Source organism: Passer montanus, unplaced genomic scaffold, assembly GCF_014805655.1.
Source record: "Passer montanus isolate IOZ18808 unplaced genomic scaffold, ASM1480565v1 scaffold8, whole genome shotgun sequence".
NCBI classification, from domain to species: domain Eukaryota; kingdom Metazoa; phylum Chordata; class Aves; order Passeriformes; family Passeridae; genus Passer; species Passer montanus.
In genome coordinates this window covers 4,589,829-4,602,658 of record NW_024373256.1, presented here as the reverse complement: position 1 = coordinate 4,602,658, position 12,830 = coordinate 4,589,829, and the positions used below count along the sequence as shown (strand labels likewise).

General features: G+C 41.3%; 1 protein-coding gene across 3 annotated transcripts in view; it reads right to left on the bottom strand.

The window, feature by feature from the left end:
* MAD1L1 (mitotic arrest deficient 1 like 1) overlaps window positions 1–12,830 on the bottom strand; it is a 350,640-nt gene that overhangs the window by 283,504 nt on the left and 54,306 nt on the right. The window lies entirely within an intron of this gene.

Here is a 12,830-nt window from a genome sequence, read left to right as displayed (position 1 = left end):
CAACAATAGACCAACTGTTCTGCTCTGGAAAAATGTACCTGGAGTCACTTAGGGATATATCAAAAGTTAAATATGTCATCAATTGTGACACAGCCATATTGGTCTTTCCCTCAACTACAGATCAGAGCATGAAATGCAGCATTCAAAACCTCAATAAATCAATTAAAAGGATATGGAATGATCCCTACAGACCTGGGGTCTGGTCTGCAATGCAAGAGGTCCTTGCCAGGCCTTTCATTTCCATGACAGGCATGGAAAACTGCAAAACCCCAGCTGCTGAAAGGAAAAGTATTATTCCAGGGAATGGAAAACACTGGTGAAAAGACAATGTACAGAGTGCATCCACGTGATAATCCCTTGGGAATGCAGGGTCAGGCCTCCCCTGGTGTCTTGTGCAGTTCCTGCTGAGACAAGCAGCAGGCTGGTGGCTTTTAATGCTTTTTTTTAAATGCCATCTGTACTATGCCAGAAAAAAAATTAAGGAATCTTTTTTAGAAATGCCACAGAGAATTGAATATAATATTTCTTTAAATTTTAATGGAACATCAAAATGTTTGGGATTCCCCCCCTCCTCATATGGAAATCACAGTACATTGTTGGGAAGCAGGCTTTCATGGTAGTTCTATTATTAAGTCATCATGAAAAATGTATCAAAGACAGTTCCACAAAACTAGTATTTATTTTCTCAAAAGTTAAAATATAACACTAAAAAAAAATCCCAACCTATCAGTGTAGAACCATGCAAAAACACAATCTAACAGAACATTAACAAATAAAACCCAAACTGGAAATGCTGTAGAAACAGAAAATCTGACAAGCTTCAATAGACACATTCTTACAATATAAAAAATTGCACACATCTTAGCCCAGCTGTTCCACCAGCCACTGACTTTCTGCCTGGCCATTTTCCAGGCAACTCAACAGCTGGAGTGCCATGAAGGAATACCCTCATTTCTATTTTAGAGGTAAAATATTAATTTCCAGAAGCCACTTTCTCTGTCCAGTGTTGAGGTATTTGGGGAGAACCAGTCTACAGGTGACATCTCCTCCTCACAGGGATCACCCCAGTGTTCTCTGGACTGTCCTTGTGAAAGATGCTGCTCTCTTGTGGCAACCTTGAGCCAAATCCTGTGCCTAAACCAGATGATGGAGCAAGCACTGCTGTGGGATATTTTTCTCAAAAGCTTTGAGGCCTTCATCAGTGCCAAACCCTTTCCAGTGCTGTCTGTGAGCCTTCCAGAACACTCCCTTTTCATCCAGGGCCAGAGGATCTCTGATGCTTCCAGGGTGTGATGTCATGATGCTTCACCTCTGACAATGTTGAAATTTTCATGATCTTAGAGCAGAAATCATTTCATTTTAAACCAAGATAGGGCAGAGACTGGTTAATCCTTGTGAGATACTAATCACAATCCAACCAGTGGGGAGGAGAGCTGCATCATCCACTGCTCTCCACTGCCAATGGTGAATAAAGTCATGTACTTTGAAACTTGTGTGAAATGCACATTTTCAGGGCATGTGTTCCTAGGAATTTCAACTAGGTCATGGAAGTTTGTACCTCCACATTCCCCATGCCTGTGCTAGCAGTCCCTTGGGAGACATTAGATCTGCCCAGACAAATCCTACATCATCCCATGTGTCCTGTGATGGAGCTTGGGCTGGATGAGGTCTCCTGACAGCAGCAGATACTCCCTGGGTGTGCCCATTTCCTGCACAGGCTGCTCCACCTTCCTCTAACAGAATCAAAACACATTCCAGGACGAAACCACAAGCTCCTGGGAAGGAAGGCTGGAAAGCAAGATGCCACATCTGCAACAATTCCTCCAGCTCCCTGCCTGCATCCAAAGCAGCTCTCTGGGGAAAGTGAGACAGGACCAGGCTGCCATGCTGGCTCTGAGAGCTGCAGAACACAGCATTTTATTTCAGAGACACCTCCCACATTCTCCCACATTTGGTTTATTAATAAGTCAATGAGACTTATTTACAGAATATATTGGTGACACCAGAGTTCCCAAATCTCCCAACACCCTCTGATCAGCAAGGGCTTTTATACCTTGCATGCTATAAATACATAAATTAAATAACAAGAAACACTTGAAAATTTTAGTGTGCTGGAAAAAGATATTTCAAGAACACACCATCGAGTCTCAGCTTTATGGATGCTGTTAAGAAAACAGTTCTCATTCCTTTAAGGTTTTTTTCCTTTTTTTCCATCAGCATTTCTGTCGCCCTCCTTTCGCCTGGGACAAAGTACCAAACTGGATTTACCAGCACAATGCACACCCATTCCTCAGCTTGGCTGTTCTCCTTAGGCACAAACAGCCTATAATCAAAAAGAAATAATAATCATAATACAAACAGCTGGATTCGCATTCCCCTCTGCAGATTGCAAACCCATATATCTTCTGTACAAAGAGATGAACTCTGTATTTCTTACGGCTAAATGGTATTTGTGTAAAGAAGGATTGCTCCATGCTGGGCTGATGGGTTCACTTCTCTAGGGTATTATTTTGTAGTAACTCTTCTCTTACCAAACAACCTTTTTTTGCTCAAGATGAGAAGAAGAAAGCACAATAACAAGGTAAACACAAATATTTCAAACTCAAATATTTAAGGGTTAAACACAACACCTATTTGTGCTCGTAAGATTAGGAAGTGCTGGCCTGCTACAGTGGCCCTTTCAGTTTATATTAGAAATGCTCAGTGTCTGTTAATACTGTCATGACTTTGCTTCTTGAAATATTCATCCAGCCTGCATTGTAGCCTCAGTTTGCAAATGACATTTGATTTTTAATTCTGCAAACTATACAACCAGTGACTCTTACCCTCTTTTCCTTGATAATGAGCAGTGACTTAAAAACAAAAAGCCATCCAAGCCAACGGATGGCAGCTTGCAGTCATGACTTCTCATTTCCTCAGTCAGACAGAGCACAGCCAGTCAGACCACAGCACTAAATCCTGCACAAACCCTTAAAGACAAGTCAGCAGCCACTGGGAGTCCAAATAAAGCCAGCACAAATGATTTCTTCCTCTTCTGACAGCAAGTTGTCCTTTGATTCAACATGAGAGAAGGTACACGAACAGCCTCGCTCCACACACAGCTCGTGCACCAACCAAATTAATTCTGTTATTGTCTGAGTTCTGAGATTTTCTCTTCCTCCCTACACCTTATCCCAATTAGCCTTTTCAGTTGTCAGTGTCCTGGGGGGAAAATGGAAAACTCAGAATTCTGAGGCATCACCAAAATGCTCTGCCAGAGCAGCAGCAGGCTGGCTGAAAACCCAAGATGCTTGTAGGGAATGTTGGTGGTCTTTGCAGCCCCAAAAAAGACAAGGCAGCCTACATGTCCCTTGAGATAAACCTGAGCTGTAAATTATTGCCAAGGAATCAAGGAACTGATTTTAAAGTGCAACAAAATGCTTGAGAGCAGCAGATAAACACGAGCACAAACACTCCTGGGGTGATGTAAACAGTGTTACTTTAACTTCTTTTATTTGCCTTCTTTACACAACTAAAATACATGACTATCAACAAAGAAACCCCTGACTTTCCAGCTCAACACGTCTCCCTGTCTGTTTACAAGCACTGAATTATTCATATTGTATAAGAGTATATACAGGAAGGGATCCATGTATGTAGGAAAACAGAGAATGTCAACTCCCAAGCATCAGAGCCTGTGCTTAGAAAACTGTTTAAGCATCACAGAATTTCTGTAAAACTTCAGTCTCTAAATTACTTTGATACTTAAAAATTTACCTTATGTTCACAATCTGGTCTAATGCAAATCACATTACTCTGGGCTATAGCTCAATTTCATTTTTCTAAGCGAGGAGCTTTTATTGGCAGTGAAGCCTCTGAGAATGAAACTTGGCCTAATTAGATTGTTCACAGTGCCTTTCCTCCAGGAGCAGCACGTGCCATAGCCCACAGCCATGAGGCCTTGGTGAGTTTGCTGTCACTCCAAGGGAAGTTTCACTTACACCACAGTGGATCTGCACCACGTTCCTGTACATGGAGCATTTTATGGCACATCAGCAATCTTTAATGGCCAAAGTACCAAAGGCAAGAGCCCCAGGTCCTTGGGTTTTCCCAACAGCTCCCACAGAGCTCTGACCATGTCTGTAACTCTAGCTCTGCTGCCCCTGAGCTGTGCCAAGAGCTCCAACCAATGCCAAGAGTTTTATGTGGATTTTTGGGGGTGATAGGGGAAAAAACCTGAAGTTGTTTTCTTGGAGGTTGGACCAGATGATCGCCATAGGTCCCTTCCAAATGCTATTTTCTTATAATGTACCTCTTAACAAACCCTTGTCACCACTCCAAAACCATCCCACTACAAAGGCTTTTCAACACATCTCCCCTTAAAATTAGTCACCCAACAGTTACCCTCCCACTTTATTAAATTCCCTCTGCTCTGCAGTCAACTGCAACTCAGCTGCACAGTCAGAATGATAAATGCCCCAGAAAAGCAATGAAGAATCCAAGATACAATGCTTAATTTTGTTTGCTCCTTCGCCTGGAGCCACTTCCTCCTCTGACACAATATTTGATATTGGCTCAGAAACCTCGGATTTCTCCAGGCCATTGCAGGGAGGCTCATTCCTGCACAGCCCTGACAGGGAACTGCAGAGAGCAAGTGAGGACTGTAAACAAACCACATCCTGTTTATGACAGTGGGCACAGAAGAGCCATTTCCCTCCTGCTTGGCACTTCCCAACGTGTCACTTGGCATCTCCTCGCTGTTTTGGAAGGAAAGCTCATTAGAAAATTCATTTACTGCTAAGAAATTCTTGTCCTGGAGGACTGCATTTCAAGTGGGAAGCATCAGGAAGGGATTGCAGCACATCCAAGGGGGTTGGGATGCTGGTGGAAATTGTCAATTTTCCAGGTAAAAGGAATCAGATGTTTCCAAATCGCTGTGTTGGAAACATGAAAATAAATGGGTGAGAAGCTGCAGCTCTTCACTGGCTCCTGCCACAGTCTCCATGGCAGATGCTGTGTGCTCCAGAGGCCATTTCTAACTAATGGATCTTTCTAAGATGCATTTTAGTTGTATGACTATTCAGTCCTGTCCTTCTCTACTAAAATATAGATGGCATAACACAAATTCACCTCCTACAGAACTGACTATTGTTAGAATGCCCTTCTACAAACCTCAGCAGAAGCCTCTCAGAGAGAGGGGAAAAAAAACCCAGCACACATCTTCCTGGTTTCCAAACTATTTTATCCAAAATGCCCAAGGCTGGATTGAATTTGGCAGGTAAAAAGTTGGAGTTTTCTCTAAAAAAGTCTTTTATTCCTTTCATCAAGTAGCAGTAGCACAAAGGATGCAGACAATCAAGAATGTGATAATACAGCCCTGGATCTCATTGGACCTGGGGGTAGGAGAAAGGAGCAGCAGCCCATAGTCCCAATCAATCACAACAGTCCCTCCTGTACTTGTCTAAAGGTGCCTTGAAAATGGGAAATAATACCAGGAGAATGCTGCAAAAAAAGAGAAGAACTTACAGCTGACAATAGCAGTTCCTGAGATTGTTTAAAATATTGTGAATTTGGGTAAGTTTAGGTTTTTAAATATACCTTAGAAGCAGATCATTTCTACCAGGGAAGGCTTGACAACTAGCAAGGAGTGAAATTATGACATGGCATAATAGAAATTGAGGCCACAGCCCTGAAGTCAGTGCCAGCCCCACAGGAATAGGATCACCATGGCCATCCCATAGGATGGCAGCACACCAGAGGTGAGGCAGCAAGGCAGAGGCAGCAACTCAAGTGACTCCACAAGGCACTGAACAAGTCATTAGATTCCACAAGGCTTTAAGCAATTCCTCTGAAGTCATCTCTTAATAACATTTTTAAATTATCAGATGGCTGTGTTGAGTCACTACAAGTTTATCATACAGTTCCTGGGCTAATTATTTCACTCTGGCACAAAGCAGACATGCAAAACAATGCTCTCAGTTTTGGTAAACATTCAATATTCCTTCAGCCTTATAATCATTTATCACATTGAAATTCTTCTTCACAAACCCCAGAAACATTATGTTTAAATTTAGGGTAAACTGGGGGGTGAGGGCTGTCAGTGAAGCAGCTCAAAAGTCACCATTCTTTAGACTTTATTGACACACTTTTCACAAGGTAATGCACAATATACACAAATAGATTTATTTACAGTCTTTCCAGCTCATCATTAAGCAAAATCCTAGGACTGGAAAAATGAAGATCAAAGCCTACATACAATGAGTGCTTACACAAATTAGACCTAATGAGTTTCCATAGGAGGTATCTTAAACCTCCATAAAGACAGGAAAGAAGAGAGAATCCCAAACATCACCAACAACACTGGAGAAAACTGAGACTGCAAATCTGGCACTTCGGCAAAAGCAACTTGATAAAAAAAGTGAAATCTGCAGCAGATGTGTCTACACAGACACACCACACATACACAAATTATATCAAAGATTGAGAGCAAACAGCAGCTGGGTCAGGAGGTGTCAGAGCAGGAGAAATGGTGCAGTTCAGGAAGAAAGGCCAGTCTGGGGTCTGAAGACAGGAATATCAGGTGGACAAATGAATGACATGAAGACGCAGCACATCATTAGTACCCATCTCCTCTATGAAATAGTTAAAAACAGCAGTAAGTTTGCCACAATACCCAAATCTTAAGTACTGCTGCAAACTCAGAAAATTCTTTCAGAGTTATCCTGGGCAGAGAGGAGGCTGTGAAAGAGCAATTAAGTATATTCCAGACTGGGTTCAGCTGCCTGCAGGGAGTCACAGATCCCCCTGCTCCTGTGTCACTGCAAGCAACAAATCATGCTAGCGCCTGGCTCTACTCCCACACAGGAAGCAAATCTGTTTACAATCCTGGAATAAATAAATAAATGAAACTCAACACTAGTTAACACCCAAAGTTGTCCTCAGTGCACAGAATAAAGAGCAGAGGAGTGAAATGCCAATTGCAGCAGTCGCACTCCATTAAAAGAAGAAACCAAGGCAGGGTCTGAGGTCTGTGTGCAGCAGAAGTGTGCCAGCAATGCACAAACAAGGAAACATCTGATATAAACAGGCATTTCTCAAAGGCAAGGGGGACACAGGCAGAGCAATAATGTGCATCTGACATGAGAAAGGTTTGACTGAAATTAGTTCTTCACTGTAGAAAAGCTAACTAGCACCAAGCTGCTCCAGGCACTAAACAACAGAAGAACTGGAGACCTGATGTGTCTCTATGAAACACTGTGTATTTAAAGATAGTTACAATCTGGATCTTCAGAAAAAATGTCATTTAATTGTTATGGAGGGAGGAATATATTTGTATCCACCTCCACTGAGTTCAATTCTGCACTGCATTGATCCAATCCACTCTGGACTTGGTCTGCTAAATGCCAACTTTTGATGCTGCTAAACTACTGCAGTCATCCAGGGAATACACAAAGCCATTAAGTACATACCTCCTGCATTGTTATTTTTACCCAAAAACAGCAACTGAGGCTTAATTTTATACAAGGCCTTCACATCTGGCAAGGAAAGGTACAAGCTTTGAAGGGAAAAAAGAAACGAGAAATACCAAATAGCTCTTTTATCATAAACAGCCTTTGGAATCATTTGGCAAGGAGTCAGTTCTGGACTTCTTCAATCCTGTGAGGGAGATTAAAAAGGAATAAAAATAACCTGAATTAACTATACAGGATTATTGAAATCCAACAGTCTCTTGGGAGTTGAGCTTTGGGCTCAGAAGAGGTGCAAACAAAGTCAGCCCCAAACACCAGCATAAGAAAAACTCTCTTACAAAGCAAAAGATACAAAGCAACAACTCTCCAGAGAAGAACAACTGAGTCTGAATTTAGCCAGTGCTACTATTACTATCCATCAGCCTCTCAACCTAAGGGAAACAGAGAGCAATACAATAAATATGTCAATGTTTACTGAGCATTTGAAGAACTGTATGTTCTTGTGATGCAAAATGAATCTGTACTGCTTGGTCAGCTTATATAAAATATTTAAACTCTGTCTCAGCTGTCTCATTTGTAAAAGAACTTTTGCCAGATATGGGATTTCAACACTCAAAATAGTTAAACAACTAACAACCACCAAGCTGTACTTAGCAGAGTCCACTCAGCAAGGCTTATCACTCCTTCCTTTTTTCTCCCACTACCTGCCTTTTTTATACCTAGTTGTTTGTTACATCTTGAATTAAATTACATTTCAAACTAATTAAGATAGCAACTCCTTTGTGGATTTGATTTGCAACTGAAACAACACAATCCCTCTTGTTTCTGATGGACTCAGGGCAATAAGGAGCCAAAGAGTAACAAGACTACCCCAGAGATAAAACTTAATGTCTTTAGATCTATAACACAGTATTAAGGAAATCAGTACAGAAGAGAGCCAGCATGAAGCTGTGTGATGTACAGGACCTTCCCTCATTTTTGTGGGACCAATTCTCTCTCCAGTGAAATTGAAAGGTGATCAAGGCAGGCACAGTCAAGTACTTGACTCCTTTGGTTCAACAGCTTGAGCAAAACACACTCATTCTACTCCCACTTTTCTAAAACAAATTAGATGTGAATAATTGGATGAGGGCAAAGAAAATCCAGCTCAGTAGTGAAAGTGCTGTTTGAATGTCCATCTTACAGCACTCCCACTGCAGTGACTCAACAGGGGAGCATCTTCACACAAAAAATGCTTTCCAACAAAAAGTCTATTTAATTAGAAAACCTCTCTTCTTAGATCCAAGTGAAAATGTCTGCACACATGGACCTGAACATCTTCTGGTAAATAAAGAGCACATCTGCACAGATCATGTTTTACTTGCTGGTTCCCAAGGATTCTGTGTTTGCCCTAGACACCACTTCAAGAAACACATCTTATTGTTTTGGAGATTCATCTAATTTAATTGCTTATTACATTTCACAAATTGCTTTTCTGGGTAGAAGTGATTAATAGATACACTTGTAGGTATCCTCCTCCAGAACTTTTCCAACAGAACATTTAGAATAAACAGAACAGCACTTTCATGGCTTCCCAAATTAGTCCTTCTCCCCCACTATAAAACAGTAAAAGTTCACTTCAAAGGTAACATTTCAATCTCCAACAGGTGAGCACACATTCAGGAGCCACTGCAAGAGCTCCATAGCCTTTTTCTTTCTTCAACAACAGAACTGTATCTGACATTAACAAAGCCATATATATTATGGCAATACTTGGCAGTGTTCAACACATTTTTAAGGGAACAGACTGATTTTTTAAAAGTCAGCAGTGAAAACTGGAGGTTATTTTTGGTTGTTGGCACTTAGCTCAGCTCTAGCTTCTTGTCACTTTAGCTCCCCATTTTGCCACACAGAGCAGGAGGATCCCAGTGGCAGAGGCACCAGGGAAAAAAAAAACAGAAGCACTGGGATTGCCTCAGAGAAGTGAGACAAGCAAAAGGGATGCCAAAGGCAAGGAGGTCACAGAAGAGGGAATATTTACCAGAAATTACAAATGAGCAAGAGGAACTGCAGGATTTTAGTAATTAATTTGAAATCAAAGTCAATCACAGGGCTCTCTGAAGGATCAAACCTTGCTTTCTCCAATGCCTGAACTTTTCCTCTCTTGCTTCATTGAATGTCACCCTTGGTGATATTCCTATTGCTCTTGCTTGGAATAGAAAGCAGATGCCAAACATCCCTGCTGCAACCACAGCTTTGATGTGGTGGAGCAGGCCATGCAGGCATGGATGAAATGGCCATTTAGAGCCAAAGAAAAAAGGAACATTAAAGATATGAGTTAAAGCCAAAGGAATTCAGTTCAAAAATACAGACTAAATTGAGTCCACCCACTGCAATAGTCTTTGGCAATTTTCTGCTGCAAAGTTCTTTATAATTAGCACAACACCAAGCATGTTAATCCTCAGAAAAATCAATGGATTCAACTTTGGAAGACACAAAGTGAAATTCTCCATACTGAAATGTCTCTCTTTAGCTCCATAGTCATTAAAAAAGAGGGTTTAAGAAAATCAATTACGGTCTTAACCTGCTCAGTCACAGAATGCATGTCAGGAGAAAAATACAAGTCTTTTTAAACAGCTGTTATTGAGCAGGTCCCCTTCCAGGCAGCCCTCTCTGACCATGTTAAATTACCTTATGCACACACACAACATCAGATACTTCTGTAATCCACAAAGCCACCTAACTAGCAAAGCTCAATTTCCTTTGGACTGTGGTTGTACATCTAATTCCTCCCATACAGTAATAAATCAAATGTCCTCCCACATCAGCCCTACATTGCCCACACTTCCTCTCCCCACAGTTTCTCTCTGAATCCTGTTCCTTATGAAAGTGTGGGCTGCAGAACACATTCCCCTTCTCCGTGCCACTGTCAAACTAAACAGAGCAAACCAGCTGTCTCTGCATTTGGCTGGAGTGAAAGCCATGTCCTTGCTCCTTCCTTTGCACCAAACTCCCTGGCTTTAAATAACCTGCTCCCCTCTCTGGTGTGACCAAGGTAGCCAGAGGCTGAGCAGGGAGGGCCAGAACATCCAAACTCAAAGCCCAGTGAAACTATTCCAAAAATAATTTTTTCTTCTGTTCTTAGATAAAGAAGCTGATAGGTTCCTATGTCTGATACCCTAGGAAAAATCTGCAACAATACCATCCATTCAATGCAAATACCTCAACATCTCTGCATCTGTTTGTAAAAATGGTATTAAAAGTAAGGTCTAGGGCAAAAACGTTCAGTCATCCATTCTAAACAGAAAGGTTAAAATCTCTGTCATCTACAAAGCAATCTGGACTAGTGGAAGGCGTCCCTGCCCATGGCAGGGGGTTGGAACAAGATGATCTTTGAGGTCACTTCCAATCCAAAACTTTCTGGGATTTTATGCTTTACCAAAACTTTGATCTCCTATTATCTGGAAACAAAGGGTACTGATCTCAGCATGACATTCCAAAACCATTGAGACTGTCCATGCAAATGAACATGCACCATGTCTTCTCTGGGAAGACACTGACAGATGGATCATCCAGCTAATTAACAAAAGGACAGAAAAGCTTTGCACAGTTAAATGCCCCGTTCAAATTCCATCATGATTAACAGCTCAACTGTCAGGGGACCTAACAGCACAAGGTCACTTCCAGCATCTCTTTGGCAGAGACTTAAAAATCAGATATCTGTGTGGTCCCAGTCAATAGAATGGTAAAATGAGAAGCTCACACAAGTCCCTGCTGTGTCTGAACTTGTTCACACCCCAAAAAAATGATAACAGCCCTGAAAATAAACCTGATCACAACACTCTTCCTCAATAAGGTATTTTAGAGGAATAGCAGCTGTTTGGCCATGATCAAAGATTTCAATAGAAATCACTAATCTTTGTGGGTTTTTTCCCTAAAGAACTAGCTTCTTCCAGCTCTCCTGACCAAACTGTGATTATCAACCAATCTGCGCCTTGTCATGTAACATCTGGTAAAGATAAGAAACCAGAACCAGTATTCATAATACTCCTATTCAAAATACACATCTGAAATGTGACTGTCCATGCAAATTCCAACCCAAGCTGCAGATCCTGAGTTCTGAACTCCCCATTTCTGCTGGCCCCAAAGTGACCTGACCTCCAGCCAGTACAGCCTCCATCTGCCCACAGAATCTTCCTGCTGCCACATAAGTGTGATGTTCCTCAGTGGAACAACAGGCTGGAGCTTTCTACTGCCTCTCTAACTATGTCCCTCACCAATGGATTTCATCTTTCCAGAAAACCAGGCAGAAATACATTTATTGCATGTCTAGGTATAAGGATTTTAAGCCAATGAAAAATGGCATTTGAAGCAGGAAGAGAAAGAAGTTGCCTTTGTTTCCTTTCTCCTAAGATGGTCACAAATGAAAGGTCACTTCTAGGCAACTCTTCAGCTTATGTCATTATTTGTCTCTAGCATGGGGTTTAATATTTTGGCCTGCAGTGCACTAAACTATGCTTTTTCTTCTCCTAGTTCTACCCAAGTCCAGTACAAAAGCAAAATTTCATGAGCCAAAACATGCAGGGCCCCTTTAGAAATGCATACAGATGCCCATTTTAAAAGAACATTAAAATGCCACAAACATTAATCAGATGAAAATTACTGAACATCCTTCTCATTAGAAAAAGAGCTCCCAAACAAAAGGAGAACTGAAAATTTGGCCCAGTAAACACCCCTTGCCATTTCCCCCCATACCTACAGCACATATCCATGCATAATTAACTTGGTCTAAGCACTCTCATTTATTTCTAGCTTTCCAATATTTAACTAAACTACTCATTTTTCAATTGTCAACCCACCTAAATAACTTTGCCAGCAGCACAGCTCATCTCTTTCATAATTATAAGAGATATGAAGAGTCTCCTTTCATCTTCCAGTGAACATGTATTTAGCTGGTTTCCAAATACCTGCTGCAATTTGTTATCCAGGGCTGCTTCTTGCCCCTGGCAGTCTCCTTTCCGTAATTCAGTGACATTCTAAGGATCCAACAATGTCCTGTTCAGTGGTAGCACAGAACTTATTTTAAGATGTTCAACTTGTTTCCTGGTACCAATGAAAGTGTTTCTTCAGCCTTTCAAACTACTGCTACATATCAGCAGAGTTTTTTTGAACCACTGAACATAAGAACATCTAAAATCTTTTCTCTTCATTTGGATGTACATCAGAATATCCTTCCAGCAGGCTGCTTACTAACAACTGGTTTAAAATTCTAGAATATACACTCCATTTATTAAGTAGCTTAAATGATCTACAGCCTTTTGAGGGTGGGTGAACTATTATTGCTCAGACAGAACTTGTTCTGCCTTCCATTTCCAATCACCTTCAAGCTTAAATTTCACTCAA